At 40.7% G+C, this 20,128-nt stretch overlaps 1 non-coding gene across 1 annotated transcript; it reads left to right on the top strand.

The window, feature by feature from the left end:
- The first annotated feature begins 864 nt into the window (after positions 1-864).
- LOC141636768 (small nucleolar RNA R71) lies at positions 865-973 on the top strand. Its single transcript, XR_012541354.1, has one exon. It is a non-coding gene; the product is annotated as a small nucleolar RNA R71 (small nucleolar RNA).
- Positions 974-20,128: the final 19,155 nt, after the last annotated feature.

The following is a 20,128-nucleotide window of genomic DNA, read 5'->3' as shown; positions in this document are numbered from 1 at the left end:
AGCTGAATAACATTAGCTTGCTCATGAGCTTGCTTACCTTGAGGAGGAAGACCTACGGCCTGTTTTTATGGGTTTTGAAGTGCCATCTGAGCCACTTGATTATCTAGCATCTTGTTATGGGCAATCAGCTCAGAAATTTGAGCCGTCTGCTTCTGCTGCATCGACAAAGTTTGTTGCAAAAGATTGCGCAACTCTGCCATATCATTATTCGGAGCTTGTTGAGGAATTTGTTGAGGAGTTTGCTGAGGAGGCTGCTGATATTGATTGTTGAACTGCTGGCCTCCTTGATTTTACCTTTGATATCCCCCTTGTTGTTGATTACCGCGATTGTTAGAAGGGATATAAGGATTCTTTTGCGGTTGTGACTGCTGCGGGTTTTGCACATTCTGGCTAGACCATTGAAGGAACGGATGCTCCTTCGTTCTTTCATTGTAAAAATTAGAGAAAGGTGTACCTTGTGCACCTTGTCTGTAAGCCTGAAAGGCATTAACCTGCTCCAATGTGCTCATACAATCAGCTGCACCATGACCATCCAAACCGCATCTAGCACAAGACTCCTCTACTTTCTGACTCATAGCATGAACTCTCTTTTTGCTACCCAATGATTGGGTAGTCTTTATCTCAGCAATTTGGGCTGAAATAGTCTCCAGCTGTGCCGCCAGAGCACTATCAAATCCAGTACCGCGCGTGCTTCCCCTAGGATTTCCAAACCTTGCGGTATGGGTAGCAATCTGATCAATCAACTTCCACGCGTCACCATCATTGGTGTTGTCTTGAAACCTCCCATTCGCAGATGAATCCAAAAGGGCACGATGATCGTCAAACAACCCGTTATAAAACTGGTTGCAAAGGAACCACTTTGGGAAACCATGATGGGGAACTGATCGAACTAAACGCTTGAAACGAGTCCAAGCTTCATTCAAATCTTCAGTAGCTCCTTGCTTGAAACTAGTAATTTTATTCCTCAAAGCATTAGTCTTCTGAGGTGGGAAGTACCTCTTATAGAAAGCAAGGGCCAAGGAATTCCAGTCTGTAACTCCTTCAGTATCCATATCCATATCTCTTAACCACTCAGCAACTCCATCTTTCAGAGAGAAAGGAAAGAGCACCTGCTTAACTTGATCTTGTGTCACTCCAGGTGATAATGGAATAGAACAAATGATAAGTGACAAACTTTTCCATATGCGTCGCGCAGTGGTCCTCGGCATTTGTCCCTCCAAACATGTTTCGTTCCACTAAATTGATGTAAGATGGCCGAATCTCGAATGTTCCATTGGTAGTAATGGGCAGCTTGAATCCTTGTGGAATAGAAGCCAAGGTTGGCTCAGAATGACTGGCTAGAGTAGGCATGATGATAGTTTCGGGAATATCAGGAATAGGAATATCAAGAATAGGAATTTCTTCCTCCTCTTCTTCGTAAGACCGACCGGCTGACTCTGTGGAGCTCGCCGTTTCGACATCAAGTATACTCAAGTCTTCTACTTGACCCACTTCTTGATTAAATTTCCGTCTGTAGCGAAAAGTCTTCTCAGGTTCAGGATCAAAAGGAATAATCTCGGACCTATTAGACCTGGGCATAAACGGAACTAACAAGAAAGTGTGAGAACGGTCTCAAGGAACTGGGTTCCCTGAGACAAAAAGACAAAATAAACACAAAAAGACTAAACAATTGTTGCCTCCCCGGCAACGGCGCCAAATTTGATGTGGCTAAAGTCGTATTACCAAATCAAAGTAAAACTATCTCAGGACTAACAAGAATAGCTAGTGATAAGGCAGTATCGAATCCACGGGGAGGCGGTAAAAGCTAAGTCTAAGAGTATTTAAGCTGTCTAGAAGTAACCGATTTACGGGGGTTTGTTTGTTTTGATTCTATTAAACTAAGCGCAAGTAATTAAATGAAGGTTTAACAATATTATTAAAAGTCTAGGAATTAGGTTCACTAGGTCAATCAGTCGGGGATTATCAATCAATTACTAAATCTATCAAGTTGTTTAAGGTCATAAGATCGGTCGACTCCATTATGCCCTTTAGATCGATTCTAACATGCGGTCGCTATAATTAGATACTCTCTATTTGATTATCGCAGCCTATATCAATTCTAACCCGGTCGGCGATAGGATCGATTCGCTACACTAATTAATAACTCAGGCCTCAAGTTGATTAACTAGAAGAATTACAATAATCAAACAACAACTTTAATGATATCAATAACAACTAATTGATTTTCCCTTTTAATTAACCTAGATCCCCTTCATCCTAGATGAGGGGATTAGCTACTCATAATTATAATAACAACAACAAATATGATTAAAGATGAAAACATGATTGAAAGCATAAAACAATAATTGAAGAACATAAAACAATAATGATTTAATTAATGAGGAAAGATTAGTACCATACAAAGGAAAGATTAGGGTTCTAAGAGAGTTTTCCAGCAATATCCAAGCAAAATATAACGTAGTCTAACAATAAAACACAAGTCTTTAATTTATAACAAAAGATTAACGTTTTAGGAAATTCCGGAAATAAACCCGCCAGAGAGGATCCTCGATCGAGTCAGAGGTGACTCGATCGAGGACAATTTGCTCGATCGAGTCGTGCCCAGTGACTCGATCGAGGAACTTGCTTCACCGGTTATTTCTTTTCTTCTTTCACTTCTAGTCTTCGTGATTCCTCGTTTCCCGTGCCATGCTTCGTGTATTCTTCTATGCCGTCTCCGCCATGCTAATCTTAGCTTGATCATACTCATAACGAGTCATTTCTGCATCAAAACACAAAATAGCGGCAGTATCGACAATTCATTGGAATAAAGCATATAAAAGGTATAATAGGCACGAAACGGTATGTAAAATGGTATAAAGGGAGCTATAAAAGTATATATGAAAGTGATACATCATGGTTGATAGCTGGAGTCCTGGCAGGGCTGAGTCGTCACGAGTTCTGATAGAGACAGTGTATAGCTGACGAGTTGTATCTTTGTTTTGTTAGTTGGTTGTAACACTTGTAAATTTAACTATAACTGTTCTTTTATTGACTTTTGATGATTACTTACCTCGGGAAACCGAGATGGTAATGCCCTTATATGCTAAGGAAGGTCTGGTTAAGGCTCCTCGGTATGTGGGGGTGTTACAAAGTGGTATCAGAGCGACGATTTTGGAACCTGTAACCAATGAGCCTAATGAACGTAACGAGTCTAATAAAATGAACCTGGTGTATGTGTAATGGGAGCCCCAGCTGATGCGAAATTTTGGGTGAGTAGGCGCCCTCATTTCAAAATGTTGGCCCCATTGTGCTTAAGCCAGTCACTGGGTATGGGAATATGGAGTCAGTAAGTATGTACTTAACGTGTATGTTGATTATGTTGGAAATTGTTTGTGGTTGAGTCTTTGTTGAAATTTATATTGGTACAATAGTTACGTTAGAATCGTGTATGGTGAATTGGTGATGGAGTGGAGGAGCATATGTGACGATAATGAGGAACGTATAAGGTTTTATGTGATAGAAGTGTGTGAAAAGTGTAGAAGTGTATGATGTAGTATGAAATGTGGTAATTTTGGTGTTTGTTTCAGGTCGTTGGTGATGGTGGTCCTATACGAGTTTATAAGTCTTACCGTAGCTATAATAATGATAGCTAAAGAAGTGTTGAGATATAGTATGAGAAACATCAAGATAGTAGTGGGTATATGCAATGTTTAATGATTGAAAGTTTCCGCTGTGTGGTGATTAATTTGTGTAGAATAATTTTTTTATGTTGAAACTTGAACATGATAGTAATGCACTTGGATGACGTATGGAAAATTTATCGTTAATTATGTGTTTTGATTAACGTAAGTATAAGTTTGCTAGCAATGTGGTAAGACGAGTTTAGACATGATACAAAGACATAATTGCGTATACGGATGACTCAGTAGCAGGTCAACCATGTTGTGTGAAGTTTGATGTAGCGTAACATGATATGAATCTTATATGATAAGACCGTGTGATATATTTTAGTCGTAATGATAATATATGAGTGAGTACGATAACCAGTGACGATTTCTGAACTTGGTTTGGAATCGACACGTAATGTTGTTTTGCAGGAATCTTCAGCTAATTTTGTAATTCTGACCGTGTACTCAACCTTACTTGACGAGTGCGAGTACTTACTAGACCGAGTAGACCTCACTCGATCTATTTAGGAAGCTATGACGTCGAGATGTAGGAATTTTCTGCGGATACTCGACGAAATAGCACCTACTCAATCGAGTAGAGGGCACTCGATCGAGTAGGCTACAGTACAATGGCTTTTACGGGTTTCTTAAAACCCTTATTCCTTCTCATTCTTCTTATTCTTTCTTCCTATTTCGAAACCCTAACCTCTCAAACCTCTCAAAAACTCTTATATCTTTGTGGTTGTGGTGATTAATTTGGGTACATTTCTTTGTTTGATCTCGTTCTTTCACCTCCTATTTGATAAAGGTATGAATTTCCTTCCTAATTTCTTGTTTTCATCACTTAGAATCTATTGGAATGCTAGAATAATCTGAAATTTCGATATATATGGATGAAAAGTTGCTTGTAATTGCTGTGATATGATCTACATGCTTCCCTTCCATGATTGTTGATGATTATTGTGCTAAAAATAGAATAGAAATTGCAAATTTGGGGACGAATTTTCTAGGGTTAGTGAAATCAAATTGATTTTTGGGTGTCTTATACATGGTTGAGTGATGAAATTGAGTAGTATATATTGCTTATATCATGTAGGAAGATGATTTTTGTGATTCTCACCTTAAAATTTGCCTTAAAACTACGTCTTAAAAGTGCCCCAAATTGGAATTTGTTCACTATAATTGGGATTTTGTGTTGAATACGAAGATGTATGTAAGAGTTAAACCTTTAATATAGTAGTGGTGACGTCAATTCTTGCTAAATATGTCACAATTGTTATAGCTGTAGAGACCGTCTGACTATTTAAATTGAGCAGCTTGCTCATAATGTTGAATGTCGGTGATGGTGTGTACTTAGTTGCCTTTCTATGAGCATACATGAATGTTTCGCCTGTTTTCAAGTATATATGAAGTAGTATTTGAGCCATGTCTTGACAGTTGAAGTAGTCGAGTAAATCATGTTATCCATGCTAAAATTTTCACAGCTATAGAGATCGTCTGAAATGCTATGAACTGAATTTATATATATAATTTGGGAATTAGTTGGTGAAATTGTGTACATAGATGATTATTCAATGTTCAATTTGTTTAAATTACATGTTTTAAGTGCCTATGCAAGTATGTGTAAATTGTATGCTGAAACAGATGCCGAGACTAAACATGGGGACCCGTCAAAGCAAGAGGGGGAGGGCTTCTCAGCCCGAAATTGGGAAGGGTAGTGGACCGGTCGTACCGTCTGTACCCGAGTATCCTTCGGTAGTCTTCGTGGACTTCAAATAGTGGGAGAGGTTTGTAGCGTTACAGAAACGCAAAATGAGACCCACCCGTTGTGTGGATACCACCCTTCTTGATGACCTGGGGGTTGAGACGGATGTCCGTCATATTTTTGAGACCTTGGGGTTCACGGGGTTGTATCATTTGAGGAAGCATACCTATCCTTTTCTGACTTTGGAATTCATGAGCTCGTTTAAATACGAGCCAGCTCAACAGTCTGTTGAGTTCCGTCTTATGAACACGAGTTTTGTGTTGACCATGGACCTCTTTGCTTCTCACCTTGGTTTGGCTAAGCCTCCCAAGGATTCCATCAGCGAGATTCCATCTGAGTGCGGGGTTTTCCGCCTTATGCCTTGTTTGTTGGGGAAGTCAGCTCCCACCGCCAGTAACATGTTGATTAACGATGTTCAACATGTCACTTTGAGGGTCTTCCTTCATTCTATATCGAATATTCTTTATGAGAGGCCGGATATGAGTAAGCTGAACAATCACGAGTTGTTGTTTTTGATATCTTACCTTAACCCGGAGCAGACTGAGAGGGTGGACTTCAACGCTCTTGCCATGGTCTGTGCTAACCTTGCTTTGATGGCTACTTCTACCACTCGGTACTTGAGTTGTGGTGCTCTTGCTACCCAGTTAGATGAAAAGCTAGCCTCCTTTGAGGCTTCTCCTGAGTACGTTCCCCTAGCCACACCGGTGCCTACCATGGACAGAGACTACTACCTCGACCTGAAATGGTTGAGAAACTTGGAGGATGGTAGCCTAGCATGGAGGGTGTGGGGTATGAGATGGATGAGGATACTGGCTCCTGAGCACCTTCAACCGACTAAGCCTTTGGATGCGGCTGATTCTGATGAGGAGGATGAGGATGCACCTCGACAGATACAGACATACCTCATTGACGACACGATCCTTCGTGTGATGCCTGAGCCGTAGAAGGGGGAGAACGTGAGAGCGGCGGAGGATAGGCCCAGGTTGGGGAGAGGACCTTGTCCTGTGAGGGAGAGGAGAGCAGAGACCAGACCACAGCCAGCAGCACCACAGCAGCACCCTTTTCCTTGTTACCCCTACCTCGATACCCCAGAGACACGTTCGAGATACTTGGCAGAGAGAGTGTCATCTACTTTGACAATCCAGAACATGCACGAGATGGCGTATGCTCAGGGTATTGGGACCGAGGGACCACATCCGGTGTGGTGGAGCGGGGTTGGGGATTATAGTGGGGTTTTCCACTTCTATGGAGTGGACATGGAGGCATGGGGGACACCTCAGTCCTTTGCCTTTGGTGGTTTGACCCTATGGTATGAGAGTCCAGGCGCTAGAGCAGGGGTCGATGCGGGTCTTGGGTCATCAGGAGCAGGCACCTCGGGAGGGGATGGTGGTGGAGATGAGATGATGGATGAGCAGCAGCAGCAGCAGGAGTGATACTCCTTTTCTTACTCTTGGTTTATGATTCGGTTAGGTTGGATGATAGTAGTCGTTTTTAGTTAGTACTTTTATGCTTGGTGTGTATGGATGGCCATAAGGCCGAATTTGCTTAGCTTGAACTTAGTTGCAGGATTTTGAGGGGTCGGGTTGTCATCCCGACTCGCGTTTATCGACATCTATATATATATATATATATATATATATATATATATATATATATATATATATATATATATATATATATATATATATTGTTATGACGGGAATATCTCGAAGGTTTTGACCTGTGGCCACTCAACAGAGTGCCCCTCACTCGGTCGAGTAGCTACAGGTGTGACGAGGAGGGAGTATTCTGATCTCGGGCTACTCGATCGAGTAGCCAAGACACTCAATCGAGTAGCGGGCACTCGATCGAGTACCCTATATACTCGATCGAGTAGCACTGTTACAGGAACATTTCATTATTTAAAATCGTTTTAATGTTAATATCGTTACATGTTTTGAGGTTTAATAGGGTTGTTTATGATTAGTAACATGTTTGAACCGTTAATTTCATATGTGGGAGTCGTGTTTGTCTTTTGGATGTGTATTCGTAACGAACAGTGCAAGTAGTAGTTGGTTCTTATTGCATTCATTTTACATCCGTAATGTCTACTAATTATATTTCACCGGAGTTGTGTCCTTCTATATACATATAAAAATGATATATACATGCATTCGTGACTGTGGCTAGTTATTCGAATAAAGTTGCACATGCTTTTATAAATTAATAGTTGTATGAGTAATGAGTAATGTCAATAACGAATCACATGTGTTGGGTACATGTCAAGAGGTAAGTTTTAAGTAATATGTGTATTAATTCGGTGGTGAACTTCGGGGACGAAGTTCCTTTTTAGAGGGGAAGAGTAATGTCGCAAAATAAAGAGGCCGATATTGCAATCTTTTGTTGTTCGTTTATGATGTTTTCTATTACTCCTGTTACATTTCTTGTACGAAACTATAATTGTTCTCACGTGTTCGTTGAGTAATTTGTATGTTGAAGTAAAGGTTGAATAGTGTGTTTTGAAGAGACGGTCATAGAAAGATAGTTATGATGTCAAGTGTTGGGAATAGAATCATATCGTTGGATAACATAGTTGTATTAATGTGACATGTTTCGTGTTAATGGTTGTTATTAGTGAACGTTTAATCTCGTAGTGCGTGGCTAAGAGTTGTGAGCAGCAGTGTAGTCGTTGGTTGTGTTGGTCCATGTGGTGAGGTTAGTATTTCAAGTAGTAGGTTGTAGAGGTCGATCTATACGGAGCGTTAGACAGTTGATGATGATGACATGGAGGATAACATTTCCGGGGAGTAGTGATCTATGTCGGAAGAGTAGTGATGTCGTTTTGTTTCCGTACCTTGTGCTTTGGGATAGGTGAGTTGAACTTTGGGGACGAATTTCTTTTTAAGAGGGGAAGACTGTAATACCCGCCCTTTTAGAGACCCGTTGACCAACTTTGACCGACCTTGGGAGCAGTAATAGTCCTTAGAAGTGCGTACCAAAGTTATCCTGTGTTTTGAGTTGTGGGTGGTAATCGATAGAGTAGAGGCTACTCGATCGAGTAGCTTGGATACTCGATCGAGTAGGGGCCACTCGATCGAGTAGGTGGGCCACTCGATCGAGTAGCTTCTTTTCGGCGAGGGTTTATAATCGTGTTTTGTTAAAACCGCAAATCATTTCCGCCTCATTTCTTCAGATCCTTAGGTCGCCTCCTTCCCTTCCCTTCACCATATACCTTCCATGGGAGCCTTTGAAGGTCCTTGTGCCTTAGGAGTGCATAGCTTTAGTCGGGTAGCGGTTCTTTGCCAGGTTTCATCTTGTAGGTATGTCGTCATCATCATCCATATCTTTGTCTTTTCAGTTAGGGTTAGTTTGGTAGTGATAGATGGTTGTGTTGTGTATATAGGTGTTGCTTGATTGCTGGGTATTGCGTGTATGGGCATGGAATCGTTGCAGTCGCTTAAAGGTAGGTTCGCCTACTCAGTTTCTGTGGATGGTCTAGCGTGTCGGTTGTTGAGTCGTGGTTGTTGTGTTGTTGTTGTGTCTGTGTGGCAGAGTATATGCGGTAGTCGGTTGGTGTATACAGTTTATTGGTCGTTGTTGTATTGCAGCTGTCTGTGATTGATTGTCTCTGGTTCTCGAGGTGCATCCTCGGCTGAGTAGAGTCACTTGCGGGAGTGGCTTCACGCCCTAGTTTCGCTCTCCGTGGAACCCGCCACGGGAGGGGATGTGCACATTAATGGGACAGGGTTATCGCTCGGTATGATGACTGGGGCTTAGGTGGGAACGGCTGCGGTCCCCCCCATCGTGTGGCGGGTCCAGTGGACGATCGGTGAGGGAGATTGATTGGAGTGGGTATGATTATGTGTGATTTGGTTGTGTTTTGTTTTGCGTTGACGTGTGTTGTTGGTTTGTGTTGTGTCTTACCTCGATTCATCGACTTTGGTGTGGTTGTCTTGTTTGTTTATGTGTCGCCGTGATCCCTTATGGTGAGCGATCGGTCTTAGCAGTGTTGATGTGGTTGATAGCCGGAGTCTGGCGGCTGAGTCGTCACGAGTTCTGATAGAGACAGTGTATAGCTGACGAGTTGTATCTTTGTTTTGTTAGTTGGTTGTAACACTTGTAAATTTAACTATAACTATTCTTTTATCGACTTTTGATGATTACTTACCTCGGGCAACCGAGATGGTAATGCCCTTATATGCTAAGGAAGGTCTGGTTAAGGCTCCTCGGTATGTGGGGGTGTTACAACTTGAGTTGTGGTGTCATAGCCACCCGGTTAGCTGAGCGGTTAACTACCTTTGAGGCCTCTTTGGCTCTCAAACCTATGGTCCCTGTTGTGCCCACGTTAGATAAGGCTTACTTCATCGACCAGAAATGGTTAAGGACTTTGGAGGGTGGTGAGTTGGCTTGGAAGGTGTTGGGTATGAGTTGGATGAGACTACCTGACCCAGAGCATCTTCCTGTGACCGAGCCTTTGACCGCGGAGGTGGTTGCATCGGACTGAGATGACGAGGAGGCCGCCACTACCCGTCAGTACTACCTGATAGATGATGGTTTATTGGAGGTGATGCCAGAGCTAACCAAGAAAGACCAGACTAGACCTGAGGACCAAGTACCTAGGGTGGGGAGAGGTCCTAGGCGGGTGAGAGAGAGAGAGAGTTGGTGAGACTCAGCCTGTGGAGCCCACGCCTCCATAATACCAGTATCCCAGTTACCCTTCTTCCTTCAGTCCCGCGATGCAGGTGAGTGAGCTCACCGAGAGGGTGTCCAACATCTTGGTGCTCCGGAACCTGTATGAGATGACACACGTGCAGAGAATTGGGACCAACCTGGCCCAACCAGTTTGGTGGAGAGGTGTCGGGGATGATTGTGGAGTCTTCCACTCTTATAGTGTAGATCCGCTACATGGGGGAGCCTAGGAGTTATCCTTTCGGTTGTCTAGCGCCATGGCGAGCAGGGGGAGATCCGGGTACAGGAGCTACCGCAAGAGGAGACACAGCTGGAGCCGGCACGTCCGGTGGAGGAGGAGTAGATGAGGAGATGGTAGAGGATTGAGGTGGAGGCCTCGAATGATGGCTTCTTGTTGTTGTTGTTTAGTGAACTTGTGACATTTGTTTTCTTTTGTTCCTTCTTACATTGGATTTGTTTTTGGTTTATAACTGGTCATAAGGCTGTATTTTGTCGGATTGTTTGGATCAGTAGTGCAGGTGAAAGATTTCGGGATGAAATCCCGGAGTTGGACTAGAATTTCTTTGTTTTGGTCGGCGTTGGAGGGTGACCTGACCAGAGGATACTCAATCGAGTGCCCTCTACTCGATCGAGTACCTGCTGGGTGTGGCCTTGGCAGTGTATTGAACTCTCTGAACTCGATCAAGTATGCCTTACTCGATCGAGTAGTCTAGGGACTCGATCGAATGACCTCAACTCGATCGAGTACCGGCCTGTTGACCCTATATACCGTCCCTTCGACCTTTATGAAAGAAGTTGGATAATCATATGTTGCGACGTGTTTAATAATTATGTTCCTCCATATTTCGTATTACATTCCATATGTTGTCAAGGTAGTTATGTTAATTTCATGAGATGACATGTTTCTCGCTATTTGCTAGACTTCCTAAACGGTGGTTAAGTTGTATAGTCGTCAACGATAGTTTCGATCTTGATATGTGTTGCGTATTCATGTTACAAAACTATTGGAGTATATGTCCTCAACAATAATGCGATCACATGTATAAATCTCAAATTAAGAATACGTAAGGGATGATTCATTTATATAGTCAACTGATCAACATTAATCAGTAATGATTGGCTAACTAGAGTTTGACATTACTGTCGTTTGACGGTGGTGATCAGTTGATCCCTTAAGGTCACACCTAAAGGATGAGACCCAAATAAACAATTAATTAATTGTATTCGATACGGATTAATTAATCCCTTATTTACATGAGTTGGATTTTGCATCTTATTATAATGTGATTAAATAAGATTCGATTTAGTGGATTGATATATTAATTTACTAAATTATGTTGAGGTTCTATAAATATTTTGAGGTAGAGGTAATTAGTTATTTGCATTTACAAGAGATTGTAAATTTAACTAACTAGCTATTATGGGACCCATTATATGTTGATATAATGGTAAAATATTACTCAATAAGTTGAGTGAATATATATGTTTATTAATTTGTCCCATAATTGTTTATGATCAAATTAATATTTAATTATGTAAGATAATTAAACATAAGACTTATAAACATTTGTGGGACATATATTATAAGACAAAAATGGACCAAAATAGAGCATGGCCACCGGTTTTTAGAGTAGATAGGACACTTGTCCTAAGTCTTCTATTTTGCCTAAAAATCTTATGACACAAGCACCACTTGTGATGTTGCCTCTACTTAATATGACACTACCAATAAAGCATTTGCATGTGATTTTTGAGAAGACAAAAATGCTCTATAAAGAGCACTTTGGTCGGAACTTTCAAGATGTGAGAAGAACATTCGTTGTTCTCAATATTTCTCATTTTATTCTCTCAAAATCCTCATATCTTCCTTACATGCAAAAACCTCAAAAACCACTCAAATACTAATATTTGTTATATATTTCTAGTGTATTAATATTAGTAAATATTAAGGGTGCATTACCACATAATATCTAGTTAACATTAGTAGTAATTTTGGGTTAAATCTTGGGTGCAATCAAAAGGAGGGCTCCTAATATAGAGTCTTGGAGGATCATCCTGATACTTATGATAGCTCAAGAACAAGTGAAGGTAGGAGACCTTACTTGTGCCCATTTCGTGCCATACAACAATGTAAGAACCATTGTTTTCTTATTTTATCTCTATTTTTGTTATGCATGCACTAGATCCACTATGACAAATTTAATATGTTGATTAAAATCACTATTAGAAATGTCTAATAATAGATATATGAACCTAACAAAAACAAGTAAGCAATTTTTACAAATATCTAGTTTAATGCCGCTGCGTTTCATGAACTCGTTTTCCGATTGTTTTCCCAAGTATATGCACATGTATACATATTATCTAAGTAATGTCAAGGAGGTACTATGTTAGTTGTCGGTCTCAACGTATGTTAAGATTGTTTCGTAATGTCAATTTGTGTGAAACTATCATTTCGTGTAATATTTGTAACTTGTCTTGAAGGTGAACTTCGGGGACGAAGTTCTTTTTAAGAGGGGAAGAGTAATGTCCCATGAGGAAAAATAACAAATTATGACAAAAATATCATATTTTGAGTAGATTGTTGGTAAAGTTCACCATACTGTTGTACTCCACTTTGGGTTGCTTAACCATTTTGCTTGCTTAAAATTTAAACTATGTGAAGGAAATGCTCGTAGCTGCGATGTCACGTGAAATTGTTAAGTAAAGTGAATTGTTACATTGTTGCATAATATAAAGGATTTAAATGAATGTTAATCTATTATTGTATAGGTGACTGATCATTTACTATACTTTGGTGAGTAGTAATTAATTGTTGTTGATGATTAGGTGTCGGAGGAGTAAATGGAATAGTTGTGCCAAATGAGTATGATGTGTATGATGTATGAAATCATGCAGTGTTAAAATTCGATTAGTAAGGTAGAAGTAAAAGGCGGTGTTAGTGTGTTTCCACGTATAATGCATGCTTGATGACTCGGTAGTTGGTCGTATTGGATAGTATACTTGCTGAGGTAGATGATGACGATGAGTGGTGGGCATAAACAGATAGGTGATACATGGGATTGGTTGTGTCGGTTCCTGTCGGGATGAGTTGTTGTCAGTTACATTAGTTCATGTTACACCCTGAGTCGTGGGGGATGATGAGTTGAACTTCGGCGACGAAGTTCTTTTTAAGGGGGGAAGACTGTAATACCCATCCTTTTAGGGACCCGTTGACCGTCGTTGACTGACCTTAGACACATGTCTAGACCTTTGGTAGTCTTATGAGTTTAGTCTTGCGACATAGTAACCCTTGGAGTTTAGGATGCTCGATCTAGTGGAGGCTACTCGATCGAGTAGCTCAGCCACTCGATCGAGTAAGTTACATACTCGATCGAGTAACTGGAGTTCAGCGGTAAAATATAAACCGCGGAATCGTGAAACCAAAATTATTTCGTTTCATTTTCTCTTAAACCTAACTGCCGTCACATCTCTCTCCTTCACCCATATTCATTCTTTTGGAGCCTTTAAGAGTTGAGACACCATGGGCACGGGAAGCATGAGTCGGGTAGCGTCTTGTCGCCGGAATGCTATGTATAGGTATGTTGTCATCATCATCATTGTCTTCCTTAGTTCTGTTTATGGTTGTGGTAGTAGTAATAGATTGCCAAACTGTTTGTATAGGTGGTTATGGTGGTTGCTTGTCGTCTTATGGTCATATGCAGTATTGTTGCGGATTGCTAAAGGTAGGTTTTCCTACTCAGTACTGTTGGTTGATTAGTATGTTGTTTGTAGTGTCTGATTGTATTAGTATTGTGGTTGGTAGTGTGGATTGGTTGTAGTTGGTAGTTGTGTGTTTGTCTGTGGTTCGCGAGGCGCTTCCTCGGCTGAGTGGAGTCACTTGCGGGAGTGTCTTCACGCCCTTGATTCGCCCTCTGTGGAACCCGCCACAGGATGGGATGTGCACATTAAGGAACTTGGGTTTTTGCTCGGTGTCGATGAGTGGGGATTTGGTGGGTACGGCTGCGGTCCCCCACTGGCAACGAGGATTATTGGTTGCGATTGGTAATCTGGCGGGACTGGTCCTTCGGGCAGTCAGAGGAGTGTGGGTGATTAGAGAGGGTGTGGGGGTGTATGTTTGTTGTATCTCATTTGTGCGTTCTTTCGATTACTGACCTTGTGTGGTATTGTTTGTGTTTTCTTCTTGTGTTGTGTCTACCGTGATCCATTATCGTGAGCAGTCGGTCTTAGCAGGTTGATACATGGATCTTAGCTGGGTGCTTGGAGGGACGAGTCTACCACGAGTCATGGCAGAGATAGTATCACGTAGTTGATAGATGTCATGAGTTGTATCTTTTATTTTGTTGATAACTTGTAACTAAACCTAATTGTTCTTTTATCGACATTTGATATTTATTGTTCCTCGGGCAACCGAGATGGTAACGCCCTTATCTGCTGAGGAAGGTCTTGTTAAGGCTCCTTGGTAGATGGAGGTGTTACACATGCCTATTGTAATACTACCCTTTTCTGGTCCTTGAGTACTCGATCGAGTGGGCCATACTCGATCGAGTAAGTGTCTTGTGCGTTTTAAGCAGGCTACTGCCTTGGGTGTACTCATCCGAGTTTAGGGGACACTCGGATGAGTTGAGCGTACTCGGTCGCGTACTCGGCCAAGTACCCGGTTTGACGAGTCGTTTTTCCATGGTTTGACTAGGGTGATAAGGGAGTTTTATATTTTTATAATCATTTCGTTTATGAGTTTATTAAACTTAAAAACATTTCTCTAAATCCTCCCTAATCACTATAATCATTAAGCAAGCAAGGATCTAGCCTTCGGTCGCTGGATTTCGTATTCTTGTGTCAATCTATTTGTATGTATTAATCTCATTTCATTTGCAATTAGTTTATATCCGTTGTAACCCTAATTTGGGTTAAGTTTTGGGGGGTAATTAGTTGTTTAGTGATGGATTATGATGTAGTATTACTTGATCACCATTGTTTAGGTGAGGACTTCGTAGACAAGCCGTTCTAGCCTTGATTGTTGTCCTTGCTTGGAATCGCTAGTCAGGTAGGGTTTCCCAACTTAGTTCTTCAATATGATTAATTATGAGTAATGTGGTGATTATGTGATTTAAAGTGATATAGTATCATGGTTATTTTGTTGGCATCGTATAATTGTTGGTATTGCTAAGATGATTGTGAAGCCATTGGCGGGAGATGGTCTTCACCCCCATGTTCGCCCCTTGTGGCTCTCATCACAAGGGGGATGTGCATATTAATGATTTGGGCTCGCTCGTTGATGAGCCCATAATTATATATGTTTTTATCCCATATCCGTATATTGTTAGTGTCGTCTTTCGCATTATTTGAGCTAAATTATTATATATTCGATAATTCGAGATTTAATTACTGTTATTATTATTTTAAATGCAAATGGGCATATTTAGTGTGTTTTGGTATAGCAGATTACAAGACGGAAGAGAATGGGCTGAATGACGCGCTTAATGGATCAAAAGTATGACACGAGGATGTGTAAAACGGACCAAGGAACAAAATAAAAAGCGAAACAAAGCAAATAAAGAAGCACGCAAGCAGGCACATACGTAATCTTTAACCAATAACGCAAGATTCGCGGCCCATCAAATAAAACGGACAGAACACAAGCATATGGACCGGTGAAGTATAAAATAAACGAATCATGAAGAAAGCAGAGAAGCATTGAGCCCAACTTGTACACGTGGGTCTTAGTCCAAATGAATAAAAGCAAAAGTAAAGAAGCAGTAAATAAGAACATAAGACGGAGGCTACTGGAACAACGCAAAGCAACCAAATGAAGATGAAAATTCAACTCCGTCTTGGATTCTCGAATTCGATCTCTTCCCATATTTTAATCACAAAATCTATCTTATATCTCACAAAACTTGATCCCTAATCGAGTATAAATACCCGATTCCTTGGTCAGAGCGGGAGGCGAAGGAGGAAGAAGCAATTACCCACATATTTCCCAGAAATTGAGCGATAAAGTGAGACGATCTTCTACCTAAACCAGGAGACGAGAGTAGAAGGAGAAGGTACTCCGGCGTGGTCTTAGTACACGGCGGCGTAAGGGCGAATTCTAGTTCAATTGAAGGTGCGACATCCGAAGGTTGTGCGACGGATTCCGGGCTATAGAATAAGTTCTCTTTACTAATCTTGTACCTAGTTTATGGTTTAGAAATCCGTCCTATAATCTTAGTACTTTATACTGATATTTGTTATACGATTGATTTTGAGTAATTAGTATTTAAGTTTTACTGTTTTAATGTCAAGATTCAATCTTTCTCATAATTTGTTATCTTATTGTGATTTTTGATTGTATCGTATGCTAATTACGTAAGTTAGGCTTAGTTCAATTTGCGTAGTACCAGTAGCAACTCATTTGAATTGGTCTCTGCGAATTGGGATTGATTTAAGTTGAGGGTAAAAACTTAGTCTATTAATTTCTAGGTAGTGACGATACCCAGGGACTAGTAGGGTTAATTATTCTTCGCTCGTAATGCGTCTAATCCGGTTTTTGGTAAGGTGCGACAGACTTACATTGATTGGTTAGTTAAGAATCGGGTTCGGCTTAGTTCAGGTCAATTGTAATCTAAGAGGATATAGGGAATTTTAGTTATCTTAAATTCCACAGTTAACCTATTAATTGTCTCAAGATTTTACGGTACCAACTGTCAGTAGATTGGACTAGATTTACTAAATTGGAATTATGTTGGGAACTTGTCTTTCACGTGCTTCATACTAGCTTCTTAGTATTTAGTTTTAGTTCAACTAGTTTTTATTAGATCAAAACTATAAACAAACTCCCCCTAATCGTACATAATGTTAATAGCCGTAAATATGTAAATAAATGGTATATATGTAAGTTAGTGAAAATAGTACTATATAGTTAATTAGTTTTTCCAGTCTCTCTGTGGGATCGACCCTACTTATCCTTTACTATGTTTGTTATTTTTGAGGTTAAGATAGGTTTATAAATTATTAATTTGTATACGCTTAACGACACGTATCACTCGTTGCGACGAGCGTGGCTTTAGGTGGTATGGCTGCGGTCTACTACTGCGGAGTGGGTTACCTATTGCGATGCGTAACCTGGCAGGACTACTCACTGCAAGGTGTAGTCGTGTCCGGGCTGAAGTTCGGACACTAATTCTTGGAGTTAGAAATGGTTGATTGTTACAGAGTTATTGGATTAGTTACATTTTAATGGTTATCTTATGATTGACTGTATGGTTGACTGACCCCTTCTTTGTTTTCAAAACTGCGGTGATCCATTGGAGAATGGTGAGCAGGGTGTGAAGCAGGTTTGGATGGTTGAGCTTACTTTCGAAATGTATGGGACGCCACTGAGTCTAGCACTTGCCTTTAGCTTCCGCTGTTCTTTTAGTAGGCTTTACACTTTAGCAGTTTGAGTTGTATTTTACACTTCAATTGGAGATTTGGAATTTTGTAACTCTGTTTAAACCATATTTATTACATTTCTGTTTTATTATAGTAATTGTGTTGCTTACTACCTCGGACAACCGAGATGGTAGCACCTCCATTCGATAAAGTAGGCCTTGGTAAGGCACTTTGGTAAATGGGGTTTTTACAAAGTGGTATTAGAGCGACGATTTTGGAACCTAGAAACAATGAATCAATGAACGTAGTGTAATACCCCGCATTTTATTACTTTGGTCAAACACTAGTCAACGGTGAATGGGTAAATATATTTTTATAAAATTATATTATATTGTAGTTATACGGGTTATGTATGAGGCGGAATAAAATACTACTACTACTACTACTACTAATAATAATCATAATAATAATAATAATAATAATAATAATAATAATAATAATAATAATAATAATAATAATAATAATAATAATAATAATAATAATAATAATAATAATAATAATAATAATAATAATAATAATAATAATAATAATTCCCAGGAGACCCAGGTTCAAGCCTCCCCAAGAGCAAAATCTTGTGGAGCATTCTTGGCCTGAGTTCATGCCTAATAGACTTCGAAGCCTGTCACCCTCGAGTGGTTTACCTGGTATACGTGGTTTGCAGGCTATCACGTACACCCGCGGGTTTACCCAGTGCGCACCGAAGGTAGCGGCTGCGGGTTCCCTCGTTACAAAAAAAAAAAAATAATAATAATAAGCTAGTAATTATAATAATAATAATAATATACGATACATGTAAATATATACGTATACTACCATCCTACCCTTATATACTCTACCTTATACCTTATCCACTCATCTTATCCTCATCCTAACCTTATCCTATCATAAGACAATCTACCATCAAGATTTTAAAAAGAGAAAGAAGAGAGAAAGAGAGAAAAGAAAAGGGAGAAATTAAAATAGAAGACCGTCTTTTGTCCCTCCGCTCGAGATCATAAGGTAAGACCGTCTTACACTAGTTTATATATTATTTAATTAATACCGTTGATCCGGCTCGACCTTGACCCGCCCTAGGACTCGCCGTTGACCACCATGGCTCGGTTTGATCGAGATCTAATTGTTATTGTTGTGCTGTTTTGGTACCGACTTTTGGACGGGTTTTTAACCCACGATTCGTGACTTGACTTAGGGAAGGTTTAGGCGGTGGTTGTTAGGGGTTGCGAGGAGAGCATGATGGTGGTCATGGGTGGTGGATTGAATGGTGTTAGGTGGTCAGAAATGGGCTGCAAAAGAGGGTACACGGGTTAGGTTTAGCCGAGTGTTTATGTTGTTGTTGATTGTGTCGGCTGGTATTGAGGTTATTGCCGTGTTGTGGGATGGTGGCTGGGTCCACCGTGGTCAGGGGAGGCCACGGTGGTGGCTGGTGTCGGTTGTGCTGGTCGGTGGTGGAAAAGAGGGGAGGTTGTGCGTGTGTGTCATTGTGTTGGTGAGGTTGTGCCGTGGTGTTGTTGTGGCAGTTGTTGCTGCCAGCTGAGGGAGCCACCGTGGCTGGTGGTGGTGGTCTACGGTGGCAGCAGTGGGTGGTTATGGTGGCTAGAGTTGGTGGTGTACACGATGGTGTAAGGTATGGTTTGACCGATTGTTTAAGATGGGTTTGGGTAGCTTAAAACGAGTTTTATTTAATTAATTAATTACGTATTTAATTTATTTAGATTAGTTAGTAATTATATTTAATTATCGTAATTAGGTACCGACTTTATGGAGGAGCACATTTGTATCCGGTTGCTTTATTGTTTAGCGGGATTACTAAAAGGTAGGTTTATCCTACTCAGTTTCGATATTATGTATATTTGATAAATAAGTCATTTGTCATTAATTGTATTGAATGAGTTGGTAATTGGCATGTTATATGGTATCTTGCATATTTTTGTTGTTTTGTATGTCGGACGACATGGTTGGTTATTTGTTGTTAAGGAGACGTGAGGCGGTTGGGAATCCTTCTCAGGCTCTGGTCGCCTCTTGGAGCCTTCCACTCCGAGATGGATGTGCATATTAATGACTTGAGTACGGAGGGACTCGTGTAGTTGAGACACGACATCTGGCAGGGGACCCGGTTGGCTTCCGGGCCTGGTACGTCTGGGCGTGTCCTGGTACCTGTTTGTGTGGTGTGGTGTCTTGGGCGTGTCCCTGGCACCGGTGGATGTGGTTATGTCTGGCCGTGTCCCGGTACCGGTGTGGTGGTTGTTTGATAGCGTATCATTCATATCATAGCCATGTTGCATACTCACACACTTTGTGTCGTGTCTCACTTTATTTTTTTAAACTGACGTATTATGTGTATGTGTAATTGTCACCTATTTTTGGGGTGGCCTGTGTCGATCCATATGATATTTCCGATCATATGGGGAGCAGGTTGAGTACAGGTTTTGCTTGTCGAGGTGATCGAGATTTGGGCTGCGCCTTGGACTCGGAGTCGAGTAACGTAGCATAGATGACATAGATGGTAGTCGACTTGTAATTTGTATAGTTCACATTTATCATTTGTTTACGTTTATGTAATCACTAAACTTGTTATTTATATAAAGAGTTTCTTAATTTTAATTCCGATTTCACGACCTCGGAAAAACCG

This window comes from Silene latifolia, chromosome Y (assembly GCF_048544455.1).
Source record: "Silene latifolia isolate original U9 population chromosome Y, ASM4854445v1, whole genome shotgun sequence".
Lineage (NCBI taxonomy): Eukaryota > Viridiplantae > Streptophyta > Magnoliopsida > Caryophyllales > Caryophyllaceae > Silene > Silene latifolia.
Note: the sequence above shows the minus strand (reverse complement) of the source record. Positions and strands in the feature narration are given on the sequence as shown.